Here is a 7,825-nt window from a genome sequence, read left to right on the forward strand (position 1 = left end):
TAAAAATTTTCTTTGTTCAATTATATTTGAAGTTTTAAACATTTTTCTATATAATGTGTTTATAATATTCTAGTTTTTTAAATATCAATTTTTTACTCTAAAATTAGAGGCAATTCTTTGAAATATATTTCACAAATATGAAATGTAACCAATTGATTATAATTAAATCTTTGTATTGCACATATTGGATTCATTGAAATTTTATTACTATTAAATTACATTATTTGTATACATCTTAAAAAATGGCTTAACTACGTTTGTAACAGAATATTCTACAAGTGGTTTATAATCTCCATTACTATATATTTAATATAATAACAAAAATTATAAGGTTTATGCTTTTGGTAACAATTAATAAAACAATCTGTAACATTTACTTTATAAGAGTAGATTGGTTGAAGTGTACATTTAAAATTAATGTAAATTACAAAATGAATTTTCAAAGAATTGTTATAATATTTATATTGTTAAGTTTTATTGTAAGATGTTTGAAACAAAATAATTAACCTGAAACAGACAGTAAGAAATATCAAAAGGGAAGTTGGTTTACAAAAAACCATTATAGGTGGATCAAAATATAATATATACTTATTTTTATTCACATTCTATAACATACTATAATATTAAAATATGAATTATTCTTAAGTATAATATGATCATTGTCCAAATATTTAACCTTTACACATTTCTTCTACTCATATAATATGGTGCAGTATCTGACACCACCAATATCCTACTTTGAGCAACAAAGAAAAATAATTATAAGGATTACTTTAAATTATCAAACTCATTGAACATTACACAAGTACATACTAAAAACACATCCTTAAAACCATTACTATAACTTAGTACTTAAAAATACAACTATAGAACACAATATTTGATCCTAAAGAAATTTGTTAAGAGAATTGGAAGCGTTTATTTTCAGAATACATGTACAACACTAGTCACAACATTTCTTCATCACTATGTGTTGATGTGGAACAATACTAACTTATAATGGTGAACACGTTAAAATGTTATTTTTCACCGAATTTAATAGAAAAAAACAATTTTGAAGGGCCTTGGATCGTGAATGGTAACGGCGACATATAACTCGAAGATCGAGTAGATTTATCGTCAAATAAATATTTTTTTTTTTAAATAAACATGCAAGAAGCAAGACGCCGTACGGGATCCAAAATTAATGACGGCGACTCCCCCTCCCATCATCAAAAAGACAAAATTATTATGGAAACAGAGATCATTGTCTCTTAATCAATTCGCACACTAGGCTAAGAGAATTGTTATCGTACATATTACAAATTCTTGTGTATGTACACACGTATAATGGCGACTAATGTTAAGTACTTATGTTGGCTGACGGAATGCATGGCTTGCTCCGGTTATTACAGCGGTAGTAGCTTGAACATGTTAAGTGATAGCGTTCGACGTCGATGATAACAAAAAATGTTAAAAAAAACGGAAAATTGTAACGATTCGAAATACGTTGTAACAAAAGATCTGACGCTGAACAATAATAATTATGGCAAGAGAAAAAAAACTAATGAATAAACAATCGTGACAGACTTCACACTGACGCAAATGTAGTTAATCCAACGCCGACAGAAAAAAAAAAAAAAGTTTTTGACATATTTGTATATAATAGTAATGCGAACGGAAAGACTATGTGGTTGTCTTTATAGCTCCATTGATTAATTCACATACAAAGCTAAGAAAAGTGTTATCGTGCATATTACGTATGCTTATATACCTATGTACGCGCGGGCTATGCCTTATATTAGATACTTACGTTGGTCCACGGAATGTATAATTGAGAGACTTGAACGTAACACTTAAAAGAACTTGGTTTCACTTAAGTTGGTCAGTACGGTTCGATCGACGTCAAAACGTGGAATAGATATATAATAAACGACTCACAAGTGGTTACCGCTACCACAATACCTATATGAATGCGACAGAAATAATAACCTATAATACGGTTTTGGAAGATTAATTTATATCAGTTGTCCGCTTGTTAATAGGTATCTAGATCAAATGTTATGCACGTGTGATGTAGGTTATACTTATTTGAGGTTATGAATTTAAAATTTTTGTTTTTATGAGGTCCGAGATTCCGCCAAAATTTTAAAATTAACTATTGAACTTGGATCTATAGAAAAACAAAATAATATACATACACATTTATTATTTAATACAATAATTGTATATAATGGTTTTTTACTTGGTAATTGTACTCATTATTTTATTTTAACCTGTTTTTAGTCATTGAAAAATAAATTATACTCAACATATCTGTTTATATGGTTATAATGACAATAAAAAGCTATCTGTGTTATTCAAGTTATAAAAAACGAATGGTTAAAATCCTTTGAGGTTCAACATCTATATTTTTGAAGAGATCTTAGTTTTCGTATTCCTAATAACACTAGGCTTCAGTGTAATTTTTATATACCCATCAATAAATCTAACTTCTCCAGGAATGCCTTACTTTTAAGGATGATGAATAATGCAAATAATCATTTAGACCAGGGGTCGGCAACCCGCGGCCCGCGGGCCGCATGCGGCCCGCAGAGCAATTTTTGATAGCCCGCACAAAGGTGGTTAATTTTTATGTTTTACTTTTGTTCAATAACATTTTTCATATAATTTTCAATATTATATAATTCTTTTTCCTTTATAAATAAAATCTAATCTAACCGTTTCATAATAGCAATACAATTATAAGTATTATATCATAATATGTCATTTTTTTTTTTTTTAATGTGGCCCTTGATGAACAATTGAAAAAAAAAAATGGCCCGTGTGGTTAAAAAGGTTGCCGACCCCTGATTTAGACTATTAAACCATATGAAGTATGAAGGCTCACATCTTGTTCACATAATTTACACCATATTGTTTTATTTATTTATTTACTTACTTACTATTTCTTTTTCTTCTCTCTAATATTAAAGTTAGTATAAGTTTGCATCTTAAATTGTATATGTTTTTTACTGTTATCAATGTACTTCTTGTCTGTTAATTTTGTAAAAGCCGTCTGGCGTTGATTATAATAAATAATAATAATAATAATAGTAATGTTGTCTGTAAAGTACTTTTTCGTTTATGGCAAATACAAAAAAAAAACATTTAGTTGATAAAATTAAAAATTGTATGCACATAAAATTATAGATGATACAGATATATACAATTTTATATAATATTTATATATTACATATATATTATAGACACATAACAACGCACATACCAAAACTTTATTGCGGTTTTTGTAAAAAAAGTATACAATACAAGATTCATTACTATTACATCAATCTACACAACATATAGGTAAAAAAATATTATAAATGTAATGATAATCACTAATCAGTAATAACATAAGGATATTATGACACTTAAATTATTCAAGAACAAGATTGTATTTATTATTTACCTTTTTTTTAAATGTAAAATTAAAATTATATTATGTTGTTGGTGGTCAAAAATTTTTTTTCATAAGTTTTTAAATAATAATATTAAACCGTGGTGTACTGGTGTCTTATGTAAAACGTTTAAGTGCCTAGCAATAAAATTGAATAGTCTTAATTCTGTAACTGAAAGTTTTGATGAACATAATTATTAATCATTATCAGAAAATATTTTAACCAAAAAAAGTTAATTATTATTTTGAACAAAAGCAGTTCGATTGAAATTTACATATACCTACCTAAAAAAATGACCAGACGCAGTTAGCATTAAAAAGGTACATTAGGATATTTATTTGTAATAACATTAATAACCTATTGAACCTGGTTTTACTAAGAAAGGTGAGCTCCACTGATAAGACTTATTAGATTTCTAAAACCCAAATGTTTAGTGCTATGCCAGAAGATTTCTGTTCTTACCGGTTTTCATCGGTTTAGAACTTAGAAAGATTATTACTTTTAGCTACGATTTTTAATTTTTAATAAATTATCATCTTTGATTATTTTATTTTTAAAACGAACGATTAGTTTTCCATTATCATGTTTTGGATTCATTTGGAAAACATTAGTAATTTCATCCACCGGACAATTAACATTTAAAATAGATTATATTTTTTGTATAATATTAGCTTGATTTTCATCTTTCGTCATATAAATCCCAATTATCGTAATATTATTACCCAACAATTTTTGTTTAATTTGATTATTTTCAAACTTTAATACATCTACCTGTTTTTCAAAGTTAGCCAACTTTATTTCCATTTGTGAAAACTTTTTATTAATAATTTTAATAAATTCTGATATTATGTTCAATTTTTGCTGAAGTCATCGATTTTATTTGAACTAAAAGACAGAATTTTCTAATGCGTCAAATTTATAGAATAATTTGAATACATCATCTCTAATCAATAATATAGTTATATTTTCGTTACTATAGGAGAATTACGTTTTTATGACTAATAAGGTTCTTTTCATTTTTATTAATAAGAATGCACTATTCACATATCCAGGAATGCTTCGCAGACTGCGTCATAAACTTTCCAGCACATTTCGTTCCATTAAAACGTATACGAAAAAATTTATTTTTGCTAAGGAGACACAGATAAACTACACTTATTGCATATCCTAGACATAATAAAGACGATAACTTAATATTTGGTACAAATAACATACAACTACCTATATTTACTATGTGAGTCAAATCGGAACCGTGACGAGGTATTAAGCAAAAGCTTGTTTGCCGATTAATCGGTGACCAATTTTTATTGTTCCTTTAATTACAATTATTTTGACTTCCTTATAGAAAATTAAGAATACATGATTATTTTTATTTGTACAATGGAAAAAAAAAAGTGTAACGAGATTGCAACGAATTAAGCCAAAGAGGTTGCAAACGGTAAAATGCCAATATGTTGTAATATCGTTCTAAATTTGAAAAAAAATTGCTGGTTAGTAATAAAAATAAAATTAGTATGACAACAACAACTAACGAATGAGAACGGATACTACACGATTTTGTTTCAGTCGTTAATTAGTTCTATTCCAGTTAACATTTCGAAACTTTCACTACGCCGAAAAAAAAATAAAAACGAAGAATCTGAGAAAATCCTTGAACGTATTTGTGGATTGTTGCACAAGGCGCACCCGTAAACAGAATAAATCCGAAAAAGAACAGAAATTGACTGAGGATCAAGGACAGATGGAATTTGTTAAGGCGAGTAGATACACAGATAAACCGAGTAAAACAGATGCGAATCCTAACGTCGCCGTCTTCCTCACAGATACGTATATTGTATCAAACGTACATGAATTCCAGTCGTTGAATGTTGAGATGTTGGTACATCAAAGTATAAATATTCTCTTACACCAATTTTTCATCGTCCGCTACCTACCTATCGAATTATAATTATTAATACCTTAATCATTTAAATTTTAAATTATAAATTACCTGTACCTATCGGCGGCGGATGAAGGACGAGGGATGAGGATGAGGTATCAGAATGCATTGGCGTCACTGACATTTGGGCTTGTTAACGTTGACCTGATTACCGTTGATCAACGTGATTTGTGTTTCGGCAAGTGCGGCATCAACGCCCACGGGCTAACTGAACGACAGGAAACCGTAGTTCAACTCGATTCGTTTACCGGCCCGGTCAAAGCCGTTTTTGATGCGGACGTTCTACACCATCCCAAATCGAGCAAACGTCTCGGATAAGTCTTCAGACGTTGTGGACGGTAATATGTGCCCGACGAAAAGCTGGTGGTCGTTGAACGACTTTGGGCGGTTGGTAAACGATTGCGGATGGAACGGTTGGGGCACCGAGGCACTCCTTGAATGACAGCCGTTACGCGATACATGCGTGCTGCACGGTGGACGCGACCACTGTAAACGTCCCGTGCGCTTCTAAACGGACCACGAACGACCATAAATTGATTGAATGATCACGGGTTTGCCGACGTCCCCGAAGTTGTCACTCATTCCTGTTGTATATAATTCTATGATATGTGTCCTAAATATTGTATCACAGTCGAACCTGTAGAGGTCCGACACCATTCGTTGCGTCTCGGCATATTAGAGCTAGTCGCGCGGTTCGGATTAAATTTACTCTCCACACGTTGTATTATGTTACCTAATTGATTTATGATATTAAAAAATAAACGTCCTACGTGATACCATAAATTGGAATTATAAGTCATTTATAAAGGAAGGTCGCCGAATACTGGTGTACCGTATCATATTATTACAGACATCATTTGACATTGCAGCATTTTAAATTACAAAAATAATAAATAACTTTAACACGATGAAATACAAAAAAAAAAAAAATGTTTATAATATAAGAACTTGAGTTAAGTATAATCAGTATTTTTTTTTCTTTTTTTTTTTTTTTTGAATAATACTAAATTGAAATTTATAAATTGAATGAACAATTTGTTATGAAATGTTCATATACCAATTAAAAAAAGGTAAGCAAGTGGATACCAATTTGCTGTATATTATATGTCAAATAGATAACTGTATTAGGCATGTTTAACTTGAATTCTTAAGTCTAAATATTCGTACACTTCTAATAGATGCGAGTGGTATAATAATCGTGCAGTAAGTACGTGACATTTAAACGAAAAATTTTACGAATTTTAGATGCGAAAAATGAAGTTTTTAATTTTAAACGAATATTCTATTAGGCATTTAAAAAATAAAAACTTTATTTTGTTATATTAAAATCTTCATTTATACCTATATATTATATCATATTATAGTATTATATAAAACGCATATATGTATGCATTTATATGTATAAATAATAGGAACATATTCAGACAATGTGCAGCACAGAAACACCAAGGTGGATATATACGGTGGACCGCTAATACCCTCCCTTCTGTTTAGAGGGGTACGTCTTATTTACTACAGATAATAATTTCGACAGAATACGCTGTTTGCAATAGATGTCCTGTTTTTATCATCAGCTGATCAGGCACCGGCCGGAAAATGTATTTTATTTTGCAACATACCGATTTCTGGCGATCAGCATAATATAATATTATAATTTATAATACCTATGGTTATTTTTTATTAACGGCTGTCAACATACTTAAAAGTTAAGATGAGTAAAAACAACAAATGTTTTGTTCCTGGTTGTGATGTTGGGAATAAAATACATAAGAAGGAACATACAGCTTTGACTCCCAATGTTAAGAATCCATCATTTTTTATAGCTCCTAAGAATGATGTAAATATATGTATATATACATATTATACATATTATGTAAAAGTATAGGCGAAACTAGACAATTTTATTAGGACAGGCCAAGTGACAAATATGAAAAAAAAAAATTTTAAGTTTTTAAATTTTATTTAAAAAATTCTACTAATTACCAAGTTAGTATCATGAGACTATGATATTCAGCCAGTATTAGGTCAGGTTATGCGTAGTTTCGCCTATGTGTAAAAGTATAATATTAAACGAAACATGTTACCTAATTAAAATGTATAGGTTTTATTTGATGAATGGAGCAAATGTATCCCTAGAGCAGACCGCTCTTCAAGTCGGACTGATAGAGTGTGTGAACAGTATTTTAATCAAACTTTTATCATAAGACATTTTGATCTTACTGGACCTGATGAAGTAAAATCATTATTAGAAAGAGAGAGACCTATATTAACATCTACAGCTGTACCTAGTATATTTCCTAGCCTACCTAAATATTTAACTAGAACTATCACCAAATGTAAAGAACCAACAGTAAGAAATGCTTTACCAAAAAAAGTTAAAAAAATGTAAGTAAATATTTGTTGAAAGACTCAGAAGGTATGTATTCAATATTATTAAAAATTATTATTTAATTGTTTCTATATCTCA

Source organism: Melanaphis sacchari, unplaced genomic scaffold (assembly GCF_002803265.2).
Source record: "Melanaphis sacchari strain LSU unplaced genomic scaffold, SCAv2.0 Contig123_pilon_pilon, whole genome shotgun sequence".
Taxonomy (NCBI): domain Eukaryota; kingdom Metazoa; phylum Arthropoda; class Insecta; order Hemiptera; family Aphididae; genus Melanaphis; species Melanaphis sacchari.